Source organism: Lynx rufus, unplaced genomic scaffold (genome assembly GCF_022079265.1).
Source record: "Lynx rufus isolate CCGP_SWC_20201006 ecotype Redwood Valley unplaced genomic scaffold, mLynRuf1.p SCAF_4, whole genome shotgun sequence".
Lineage (NCBI taxonomy): Eukaryota > Metazoa > Chordata > Mammalia > Carnivora > Felidae > Lynx > Lynx rufus.
Window position 1 is genome coordinate 27,078,005 of NW_025814856.1, and position 13,314 is coordinate 27,091,318.

At 38.2% G+C, this 13,314-nt stretch overlaps 1 protein-coding gene across 4 annotated transcripts in view; it reads right to left on the reverse strand.

The window, feature by feature from the left end:
- Positions 1–13,314, reverse strand: part of FHIT (fragile histidine triad diadenosine triphosphatase) — a 1,417,053-nt gene that overhangs the window by 166,287 nt on the left and 1,237,452 nt on the right. The window lies entirely within an intron of this gene.

Genomic DNA, 13,314 nt, shown 5'->3' on the forward strand with positions numbered 1-13,314 from the left:
CTCAGAAATAGTAAGGGATGACCTGGTATGGAGAAGAAACTGAAGACAAAGTGACTAGGGAGAACGAGACTTCAGAGCATTATATCTAATGTATTCTTTCTTGTGACTCTGAGCAGGAGCTCAGGGAAAATGTTATCCTGAAGAGTAATTTTTTTAACTAACAAGTCAGAGAGTGGAAACCCGACAAAGGCCACTTCTCTGGGTATTTCAGTTCAAGTGGTAAGTCACGAACAGGCATCTCCCATGAGGGATTCACCAAAACTAAAGTCTATTCCTTTCACTACATTCACCAGCCAACTACCCATAAATGATGGTCTTTGTCAATGAGCGAAGAACACAATGTCTGATTATTAAAAAATTACTACCTAATATCATATTTAAATTACAGAATTTTGAACATTCAATATATAAAGTTTGGGAAATGCCAAAGAGTATGAAGAAAGAAAACAAGAGTCACCTATGATTCCATTATCCAGCTATAATCTCTCTCTCTCTCTCTCTCTCTCTCTCTCTCTCTCTCTTTTTAATGAGGGAGAGGGTGCATGTGTGTGCACACATGCACATGCACTTGGTGGGAGAAAGGGGCAGACAGAGAGGGAGAGAGAATCTTAAGCAGGTTCTATGTCCAGCACAGAGGTGGGGCTCAATCTCACCATGAGATCATGACCTGAGCTGAAATCAAGAGTCAGACACTTAGCTGACTAAGTCACCCACGTGCCCCCACAATCCTTTTTAATTACTAGAAGTATGTGTTTCCATTCTATTCTCAATCTATATGCCACTATTTTCATTCAATATTATATCCCAATATTTTACAACATTAAAATTATTTTAAAGCACTCATCCATATATATGAATACATACCATTAAAATATATTCTTCTATTTTTTTACTTTAAATTATTTCCCAGGTAGAGAGTTTTCAAATGAAATAGATAAGTTATACAAGTTTTATAGACACATACTCTGAGGTAATGTGGAAACTATGATACCAATAACAGCATTTTTGAGCCTATAGTGGAATAGAATAAAAATATCTATTATATTCTTGGCAGGGTGTTGACACAATTCCAAAATATGAAGGTGGATGAGGACTATTCTATCTTAGATTGATTTATCTCAGTGCTGGTGGGGCTTTCAGGGGCCACTTTTCAAACTAATTGCAGGTAGATTCCAGAAATGAGTACCAGGTCCAGAGCTGGCCTTTGTGATTTGGTTCTGGAGTTACCAACAAAGTCACACTGTACCTCCAGACTAAGGCCTGATATTCCAGCTTTAAAATCCTACTCTCCTCCCATAAGGCTGTGTTAGTTTGAAAAATACTTTGTCATCTCAGAAAAGTTAACAATGTGAACTGCTCTCGTTACAATTAAGATACGGTTTCTTTTTTGAGAGGAGATTTTGACAGGAAAGAAGGTAGTACCCAAAAAGCAAGTGGAGGAATTTGCAGCTGACAAAAAAAAAGCCACAGAACTGAGAAACACAAGAACTAGGCTCTGAATTCCGAGGGTCAGGGAAGTAACAGATTCGGTTCTGCAAGTGACTTTGAAGAAACTACTACTCCATCGAATAGTGGGATTTATTGGGTATGAAGAGGTAGGGAGGACAAAGGGGATTAATACTCTTCTGGGAGTTCACAGAGGCAGCAGAGTGAAAGAGAACTGGGTAGTATGACTCCCCTGTCTGTTTTTCTCTTCCCACTCCCCTCTCCCCTTTTTTCCGTCCTTCCTTCCTTCCTTCCTTCCTTCCTCCCTTCCTCCCTCCCTCCCTCCCTCCCTCCCTCCCTTCCTTCCTTCCTTTTCTCTCTCCTCTCTTTTCCCTTCCCTTCTCTCTCTCTCTCTCTCTCTCTCTCTCTCTCTCTCTCTCTCTCCCGGATGACCTCAGAAAAGTTATTAGGTTTCTCTGTGCCTCAGTTTTCTTATTCTTGGAGATAAATGTACTCACTGCTCCACCCTGCACTTCATGGATGCATGACCTCCTCAGCATGCTAAAGTCATAAACACACCATAATTTCCCTCTCCATTTGAGGATATCACCAAATGTCTCTCATTTTTCTCAAGAAGTTGAATTCAGGTGTATACCAAATCACTAATCGATGAAACCACCCAAGGTCTTCATGCTTTTGACTTTGAGATGAGACTTGAAAGAAGAAACTATGCCAGTGCCGCAGGGAAGGAAGGCAAATTGGTAAAGGGCAGACACATCGTGTGGACAGAAAATGTCATAAGGAAACGTTGGGGCACTTATTTCAGGTTGTTACAAATGAATTCAGCATCAGTCTTCATATCAACTGATGAGGCCAAGATTACTGGAGAAGCCAGTTGAAGGTTCATGCATGGATTTGACCTAACTGTACACATGCCTCTTCAAGATCTCTGAAGAGTTTTCTAAAAAGAACCAAAATTCTTTTAAAGGAAAAAGAAGACTCAGGAGCAAGGTTTCATTTCAGGGAAAAGGGAATATTCAATGTAAGAAGCGTTTCCAACAGGTACTGGTACAGCTGGCCTAGAAGATATTTATGGTCCATTGAGAGTTGTAAGCGAGGACTGTTTCTTTTTGAGGAAGAAAAAGGCAGCAATTTTCTCTTAAATATTTTAGTGTGTTATCATGACATGAATACACTATAAGGCATGCAAAAGTATTTAAGAGGTTCATTGCGCAAAACCAGCTCAGAAAGGATGACCTTGGGAATTGTAGAATCATATATATATATATATACATATATATACATATACATATGTATATACGTATATATACATACACATATGTATATACATATACATACACATATGCATATACATATACATATACATATACATATATATGTATAAAGGAGCTAAATAAAGTATCTAGGTGGGGACTAGTTGTTCATATTCAAAAAGCAGAGAACATGGCTAACTTTGGAAAATGCCAATTTCCTAAACTCTAAGTCTTATTAGCTGCTTAATTAGAAGTGGTGTGTCCAGGACCTATGGGCTTAGTGAAAATCTAGGATATGTCTGTTTGAGCGAATGTCTCCAAGGTCAAACAGAGATCTTAAAACTGCTTGAGATTTAGCATTGGGAGTCTAGAATAATTACTCTAGAAAAAATCTAGAAAAATCACTCATCTCACTATCTTTGAGTTTTCAATTAAAATGAGGGATAATATTTGCCTCAGACCAAAGGCTTTGTAGTCAAATGGACTGCAATAAAATTTTTGCCATGCACTAGTTATAAAGTCTTGAGACAAACACACACTTGCTGTGATATTTAGCTTTAATTGAAAGGTATTAATGATATCAACCCTGCAAGGATTAAGAAAATTCAAGTAATGTATGTATAACACCTAGCACAGGGTTCAGCACATTGTAGACTCTCATTAAGTAATGATGACATTTTTATTCTATTAGTATTTTTCATTAGTCCTCTCCCTAGGAAACAGGATTAAAAATTAGAATTGTTTATCACTATTCACCTATTATTTACTCCTGGAAGCAAATTCCCTTCTCCCATTTCAAAGATGGGAAACATAAAAGATATTGAGATTTAAATAACAAGTTCAGCATTAAAGAACTTGTAACAAACCACTCTATTGACCCATCATGTAGATTTTAGAGCTAGCTCTGCAGGTATAGGAGCCTTTTCTAGATTTTCTGGGTTAGAAAGAAAATCTGGCATCTCTCAACTTACTCCTCTAAATCTAGGGGACCACAACAATCTCAAAACAGTAAGGTAAAGCAATCTGAAAGTCTTAGAATAAAATTATAAACCAGAATTTCTTTTTTTCCAGAAGGGATTCTGTCATTGGAAATGTTTGCAGGTCTGGACAGTGTGGGTTGCATGCTTGTGGCAGCTTAAAAGTTTAATGTGGTCACAAATTATTGAACTGCTATGTCTCTGAAGGCTGTTGGCCCACAGGCAGGCATAATGACAGTCACAGGTAATGTCACTAAACCTGCATGACCTCCCCTTGATGGGTCCCTTGCATTTAGAAAACCTCCTGGGTCTCCAGAGAATGTAGCTTCTGGACAGTCACCTACTTCAGCTTCCAACTTCTCACTCACTCATTCCTATCAACTCTTTAGAAGTTTCTCTGATAATAACAGAACAGTAATACTGCTAATAATTACATAAATAATAGCCAACATGTATTAAGCATTAACACTGCATCAGGCATTATTCTAGGGCTTTATATGTAATAAATTATTTTATTCTTCCAGCAGTCCCATCACAATCCCCATTTTACAGATGAGGAAATTGAGGTGAGAAACAACCAATCTGGATCTGGAGTCCCCAGCTTTAAGCCTGACAGTGCCTCAAAAATACAGTTAATGGGTTTATTTTCAAAATTGGAAAAAAGTATGACCACATGAATAATTGGTGTCTGGACCACCCATAAAGGATTAATGGCCCAAAGAAACAATAATCAAAACAGTGGTTCCCCTGTCCTCCAAAATTCATGGATTATTTTGTGAACATCCCTGGTGAAATTAGCAAAAAGATAATTAAAAAAAAATTTTTTTTAAAGAATGTTGGGACTCCTGGGTGGCTCAGTCGGTTGAGCATCTGATTTCAGCTCAGGCCATGATCTTGTGGTCTGTGAGCTGGAGCCTTGTGTCAGGCTCTGTGCTAACAGCTCAGAGCCTGGAGCCTGCTTCAGATTCTCTTTCTCTCTCTCTGCCCATCCCCCACTCATGCTCTGTCTCTCTATCTCTCCCTCTCTCTGTCAAAAATAAATAAACATTAAAAAAAATAAAAGAATGTAGAATCTGTATAGAAGAAACCACCTGGTCATCTTTCAGATCATTTCACTGTTAAAACTTCCACAAAACATTTGATTAGGGATGACAGGACCTAAGTCAACTGTTCGATGACATATTTCTTGTGTTACCTTCTGATTTTAAGGAGCAGGAAAAATAAATTATTATCCTCTGGATATGGAGGGCCAGGGTGAAAAAATTGAGAGGTTTTGCATTGAGTTGCACTTTATGAAAACAAATGAAGTTGTTAAGATTTAAAAAGCTCTCAAACTGTCCAATTTGGTAGCCACTAGAGTAGCCACGTGGAACTAGTCTCAATGAGATGTGCTGGAAATATAAAACACATTGGATTTCAAGGATTCATACAAAAAGAGGATGTAAATATCTCATTAATAAGGTTTTTCATTAGTTACATGATGAAATGATAACCTTTGGTTACAGTGGGTTAAAAATCGTATCATTAAATTAATTTCACCAATTTCATTTCACTAATTTTAATGTGGCTACTGAAACATTTGTAACTACATATTAACTCATATTATATTTCTGTTGGGCGGTGCTTCTCTAATACACAATGTGCAAAGTACAGACTGGGAACATTGTAATAGATATGATCTGATGATGACACAAGTAAGGCTACATTTTGGGCCCACAGGCTGGGATTCCAAAAGCCAGGCTATGTTTCCAGGGCCCCATGTGCCTTTTCTGAAGCAGGTAACTTGGAGGCCTAGTATTCTTCTCTGCTGGAATGTGACACGTGATAGGTTCAAAGAACAGGTCCTGCTGCAAGCTAAGGGGTAATAAGACTTATCCATAAAGATTATTATAATTAAGTATATCATTCTTTTGTCTAAAAAATGACAGTTGATAACTGAAAAGCAAAAAAAAAAAATCCAATGCTTTGGGGCTTTAAAATTATATTAGTTTTTACCTTTCTTTCATCCTTAATTCTTGCTTATTTTGCTTTTCATCTTTAACAGCGAGATCAAGTCAGGGGCACCTGCACAACTCAAATGGTTGAGCATTCAACTTTGGCTCAGATCATGATCCTGCAGTTTGTGAGTAGTTTGTGAGTTTGAGCCCCCACATCGGGCTTGCTGCTGTCAGCACAGAGCCTACATTGCATCCTCTGTTCCTCTCTCTCTGCTCCTCCTCCACTTACTCTCTCTCAAAAATAAATGGTAAAAAACAATAATAACAAAAGAGACATCAAGTGAAATGTTTGGGGACTTTTTTTCTTTGAGGCCATTATAATTTTTACTGGTACAAAAGTGTCAATGCCCAGTTCATATCTCTTTTCCTCTTGCTATACTTGTCCATTTCTGTACATAATTTATTCCTCCAATAATTTTTCCTATCCTTTTCCCCTATACTTTCAACCCTCAAATAAAATAGATTTGGAAAAATTTCCTATGTGAGATAGTTTTCTTTAGTGGACCATAGTCTCCAAGGTTACTAAAATTTTTTGGACACTCTTAGTAAGCGACTGTTTATAGTTAAGTCAAGAACCTTGAATATAAACCTAACTTAAAAATTAAAAAATTGGGGCACCTGGGTGTCTCATTCGGTTGAGAGTCCAACTTTGGCTCAGGTCATGATCTCAGTCTGTGAGCTCAAGCCCTGCATCAGGCTCTATGTTGACAGTTCAGAGCCTGGAGCATGCTTCAGATTCTGTGTCCCCCTCTCTCTCTGCCCCTTCTCTCCCCACGCTCTTGTCTCTCTCTGTCTCTGAAAATAAATAAACCTTAATTTTTTTTAAAAAAATAAAAACTATATAAATGATCCAATCTTCAATTACTGATGCTAGTGGAGGTCTGACTGCAGCATTGAGTGACTGAAAGCACAAGTGTGACGGAGGTATCTCAGCGAGAAGGACTTCATAGAGCAGGCACTTGCCTGCTGCATGATTTTACAGATTTCTGCTAGGATATATATGTTTGGAGAGAAGATTCACTGTGGAAGGCAGAACAGACCCTGCACAACAAAGCCTTACTGAGAAAACATGGAGTGGTCTTACTTTGATATGATGGATAGAATGGCATGTGGTTACCTTTTTGCTGCTTATTTCTCATGAATATGCAATTGAACATATTTAAATGGAGAGGAGTGTAATGCTGAGAAAACTGACACAGGGTGGCAGTCCTCAAAGCCAACGCCAGGAAAAACCATAGAGGTGGCATCCTTTGCCTTGAGGTACATCCTGTAGATACCTGTCCTCTCTTTTTTAAAAAAAAATTTTTTAATGTTTATTTTTGAGAGAGAGAGAGAGAGAGAGAGAGAGAGAACGAACAACTAGGGGAGGGGCAGAGAGAGAGACGGAGACACAGAATCCGAAGCAGGCTCCAGGCTCTGAGCTGTCAGCACAGTCTTGTATCCAACGACTTTGTGATTCTCTCTGGAGGTCCCCACCCCGCCATCACCACCATTATAATCCTCCATTCTTCTCAACATTTCATATGTGGTAATTAATCTGAACTGTATACTCCCGAAATTATTATCTCTACTAGGAAAAATGGGAAGAAATAATTTGTAACCAGATGAATACTTCTCTCCTAATCTGACATTCCTCTCTTCCAAGGGACAGGAAGATTTAAATGAGTAATAATCTGACATAGGAAAGGGTAAACCAGATGTCTACTGAATTTTCTTATCAATAAAATAGGTAGCCAAAGAGAATTTGGAGATCCAACCAGGGAGAATTTGATGTCAAAGATAATTAAATTATATATTTATTTGTTGGTTATATAACGTAAAGATTCTTTGAGCTAGAAGTTCTCATATTATAATACCTTTCTATGGTGACAGATGATAATCACATTTCTTATGGCGAGCCTTTCATAATGTATATAATTCTCAAATCACTCTGTCATATACCTGAAACTAATATATTATATGTTAACTATGCTTCAATTAAGCATTTAAGATTGTTTTAGGTTTTCATGAATTTAGAAGAACCCATGGAGTTCTTGTTTTATTCTTTGCAAGAGATAACCAAATTTTCATTCCAAAATTCTCAGTCAAAAATGCATTCCTTAGTATGAAGACATCATTGAACCCAGAAAAAAAAAAAAGCTAATTAACTGTCTCATTGAAACATTCCTTCCTTTTTGGAGTCAACTGGGGACCCATGGACTTTGAGCCCATTGTCAAATGGTGTGTGAAAGAGATCCAAGTTCAACAATAAATATTATCAGCAATATAATAGTTTTCTCCAGCCCTCAGGGCCAAATGACCTGCATTTTAGCAAATTGATTTTGTTCATGCATTGTGTTAAGCCAAGCAATTGTTTCCTATGGCATGCTTGAACCCACAGTTGCTCTGTCTATGAAATTCATGGTTGAATTGTCCAATTGCTGATTGCTATTCCCATTTGCTTTAATAATAGTCACTCCCTTCATCAGTAATGGGTTTTATATACAGTGCACAATCACAACCATTCAATGTCACCCATAAACATTTGATGAATTGTCTAATACAGTTATGAGAGTTGCTTATTTGGGACGCAGCTAGGGTAAGCCTTACAGAGTTAATGAGATGATGTACCATGGCATTAGGCAATGGACATTTCCCTCCCCCACATTAGCTGTATGTTCTCTTTTAACCAAGGACCCATTTATGTCATTATCATAATCTTCATCAACTTGTCAAGATAATGGAGGGCCCACTGAGTTCAGAGAAGGCCTCACATAATTCATGAAAATTTCAAGAACATAGATATAGAAAGGGTTTGGGAGCAACGGACAAATAAGATCTGCATGGAAAACAACACAGAAAGGGCTTTATAATAAAAATTTTGTCTTGGAATGGGTGGAATATGAACTTAGTTTTGAGGGAGTGGAAGGAGACTCATTCTCTGAAACTGGGAAGATACATTAGTGAACAAAATGCACAAAGACAAATCCAGGACAGAAAGCTGGAGGAAGAACAGATAATGACAATCTCAAGAGATGATAGTCGAGGTCAAAATGAAAGCAAGAGAACTCTCAAGCCTGCTTTTGGCAAATCTCACATCTGTATTTGTTACAGACACGTAAGTCTAGGTTTTTGGGTGAGACAAGTTAACTTTGACACATGACTTGTTTTGATCCACCAGACTTGCTTAGCAATCAGACGAGGTTTATAATCACTCACCATCTTTCTGATGTGCAACAAGATGAAGTTGTGTGCACATTGATTTCTGACCAATAGATCCTGTTCCATAAGTCTTCCATTAGATTAACCTCAAATGGCTGACATCACCATGTCAGAATCTTACCCAATGTAGCTACGAGTTAATAAGTTGATCCCCTGAAAATCAAGATGTGCTCTCCTTTTAAATTACCTTAGGACTAGTAGGGAATGTCAAATTCTTCTAGTTCAACACCTCATTCCCTCATATACTCATTCATTGAACAAATATTTCTTGAAGACCTCCTCTATGCCAGATTAGGTCCCTGTTCCCAAGTCTTTACAGTGCAGCTGAGAACACAGGCACTGAATACTAAACTAATAAATTATTTCAAATGTGGTAACTATTAAGAAGAAAATAAACATAATAATAGAATTTCTGCAGAGAGGATAAGAGATTATCTATCTTAGATGGGTTGGGGTGATCGATGAAAAGAACTCTTCAAAGAGATGACATTTGAGCTGAGATTTGGATGAAGACATGAAGTCACTTGAGGCGAGAGGCAAAGAAAACAACATGTGCCAAAGCCCTGAGGGAGGAACAAGAATAATCTGTTTGACAAAAGCAAATGGGGAGAGAGAATGAGATTTCAGGATGCACTGAAGATGACAAACTCCCAGGGCCATAGCAGTATGTGAGTAACCAAGGAGGTAAAACAGAGGTTGTAGAGAAGTGACGAGCATAGTGGACTAGACAGACGATCCTGTAGAATAGTAACATTTGAGTGGTAGAAAGAAGAGGAGTAGGCCAAGAAATGGGCATATCTCAAAATCCAATGCCTTCAGTGTCCAGACACGTATCATAAACATGTGAAGCAAGGCTTGGTAAGAGACAGGGATTTGTGGGGAATGTAGGGAACTGAAGAATGTGTGACATACCTAAAAGCATTCAGACTCATTAAGAAATACTTGGCACGCAAAATAAAATACATATGAGGAGGTGAGCAGAGCCCATGGACCATCAATATGCAACAATGAACTGGAGGAAAAAGTAGGAAGCAGGCTGAGAAAGAGAAAAAAATCAATAGAGTATGGTCTCACACAAGTCAGAGGTGAGCTATACATGTATTTCTATGAACAACACAAAAAGTTTGTTTTATTAGTCCGTGACCCAAATGCTGTAATACTAACAACAACAAGAATACCTCACACTATTTGTTACAGAACTTGCCTAACCTAAAAATAAAGGTAATCATCCAATGGGTCAGATTTGTAAAGATAGGAATCATAGAACTAAGTGGTCCCTCCAAGGACTGGATGTAGAGGTCCACCTGAAGAATCATGGCCATCTGTGCTTTCATAGATCCAGGAAAGGGAAGCTCCACCACCCCCCCCTTCACACACACACACACATGGTACTAAAAATGTTTATCACTTTCTATCAATTTGATCTGTTGTTATGTGGCGCTGATATCTGGCTCCTTTTAGCCTAAAAGTCCCAAATCTCCCCTCCCCCAACTCCCAGAGTCACACAGAGCATTTAATACTTTTTCCCACGTACCAGCCCTTCATATATTTACAAACAGGGACTCTGTCACTGTCTTCCCTCTGCAAGTTTTCCTTTCTCTAAACAAAATATCCCCATCTTCAACTACTCCCCAGATCACTGTGTCCAGACTCTGCTATCCCAATCACCTTGCTGTGAACCCTCTCCAGTTTGTCACCATCTCTCCTAAAACAGCGCCCAGGGAGAACACCATATTCTTAGCCAATTTACAACCTAAGGCTTCTTTAGGTATCATTTTCTATTTCCACAGCAGTAGGAACACAATTACATTTTATCAAGCTCAGTCTTCTGCTGTCCCTGTTCCTTACTCCCTACCCTTCATGGCAGTTTGTTTGTTGTAGTTCCGCGACAAATGCATAATCTAGAGTGAGTGCCCCCATCAGCATAAAGAATGCTGTACTTCATCACTCTATCATTCCTGATTAAGATCATTCAGTCTAATGTACATTATCTCTTGTACCAATAATGCTGGTGCAATGCTTCATGCTGCCTGTGCCACTTTCAAGACATTATCTTATTATGTACTCAAACTATATTTTTGTATAAAAAGGAAGATGAATCTGAGAAAAAGCAGTTAAAGGTAGAGAGAAAATTGGAAATATGACCCTTGAAAAGAGTGTTGAATGGAAACATCCAATGACCTGACTTCGAATCCAAGCTCTTCATTTACCCACCAAATGCTAACTTTTTAAAAACAAAAGTAATGATCATAAGAAGAGAAACACCTACCTATTAATAGATGCCTAGTATGTACCAATTCCTGCAATAAGCTTTTCAAGTACAGTGTGTCATATATTTCATATAATAGTCTTTTGAAGGGTATTAGCTCCATTTTAAAGATAAGAGAATTAAAAACAGCTTGAGTGACTTGTCCCAGGTCACAAAATTAGCAGGTGGCACTTGGGTTTAAACCTCACTCTTCTGGTGCCCGAAGTTCAATCTCATCATAATTTCATACCACCATCTCCCTTAGTGGGTATTGTCTACACTGCATGCAACTTACTGGTTAATTGAAAAAAAGAAAAGAAGAGAACTCTTACAGTAATTCCTTCTCTTGAAATGCTTCTCCAAATAGGTAGGAGGCAGGAATATGTGCTGCCTCATCTCTGGGGCTAGAGATGCTGTGAGAGCAGACACACAAGGGCAAAAGAGTAAGGAAGGAGAGAAAGGCCACACACCAACCTCAGTGTTGGACATCGTGTCTCGAACTGGGCTGAAATGTAGCCCCATAGCTCCTGTCATGAATGCATTCAGAATATAAATAAGATTTCAAGGTGACAGTTCAGCCCAAGAAAACAGTGTTTTCAAGCACTTTTAATAACACTTTAGCAGTATTCACTTGTATATAAATCATGTGCTAATTTATTCATTAAAATAGCCTGTACTTGGCAACATTTTATTAACCTTAGTTTATGCTAATACGATCAGTACTCATATTTTTTTAAAAGGCATCTCTTTATAATTACTCCATAATTCTGATTTTCTTCCAATGCAAACTAAGCCCTTACTAACTCCAAGTCACATTCCACATCTAACGAAAATGAGTTCAAATTACAATATTATAGGATATAACTTTGAGAAAGCACAAATTTGGGAGAGAGACTATTCCCAAACCTAGCCATGCATCTGAATCTCCTGGGCACTTTCTTATGCTCTCATAACTTCTGATTTCAGTATGCCTCTGCAATCTACTGGGTCAGACTCTCCAGGGATGGTATCTCTGGAGAAATGAGATTTGCAGCAACTGGTCCAAAAACCAGTACTTAGGGACGAGTCACTAGAGCATTTCCACCCTGCACATTCCTCCTGCAGCTCTTGGAAAAAACAGGAAGCACAGTATAGTGAGGGACATCCCAAAAGCATGAACATCAGTCACCACAAAGAATCTAATAGATCCCAGAAAAATTAATTGTAAGTCTCATTATTAACTGATGGCCCCTCAGTCTTTATTGTCAGGGTCTGGGTAGCCACTTTAATACCAGTTATTGCCAAGAAATACTATAATTTTTTTAAATGACACATAAATACAAAAAAATAAAACCCTAAAAATATAAAACCAGGTGGGATAAACATAGGGATAGAGCCACATGATGAACAACCAAATTTTTAAAAATGTATTTTAAACATCGCTCTCCATGGTTTAGAACAGGAGCGTCAAATAGGTGACAAAAATGGCACCTTTTTCTTCTTTGACATCTGTGGTCGACATTGTTAACTAATCACAACATTTGTCTTTGTTTCATCCAGAAAAGCCTCAAAACCCTTTCCAACCAAGCATCTCAGGGCACCACTGCCACGTGATCATTTGGGGAAAATACTTGCCCATCACTGGCTACAACAGGTAGTTAAACTGAAATTATCTTCCAATATTTTATACCAGAATAACCCTTATAGGCGACGTACCCCACAGAGTGAGACAGACCCCTGAAATTTCTCAGGTACATGAGGTCCTAGGACCAGATCACCTTGCTACTTCATCTTTGTAGAGGTTTCACATTTCTGTGTCTGAATGGAAATTTCCAGAAGTCAATTAACTGCTAAAATGTTTATGATACATGGGCAGCACTCATTCAAACCAGCTGGTTTCAGGTAACAATAATTCAAAGTTTTGCTTTGAATAAATGTTAGGAGAGACAAGCTGAGTTCCAAAGCATCTCTAAATTAAATAGCATTTGACTAAAAAAAATAATATATGAATCAGCTTGATTTCCATTGGTTGGCAGCACTACCGATTTTCTCCTATGGAGACTCTGGGCCATATTTCCAGGCAATATTTAGTGTCCTCGTAAATGATAGGGCAGAAATCACAAAGACACTTGGTTTCTGCCACGTTTACTTTGAAAAGGAAAATCACTATGATTCATTTGTCTTTGACTCCCATAATGGTCATTCCTGGTTCC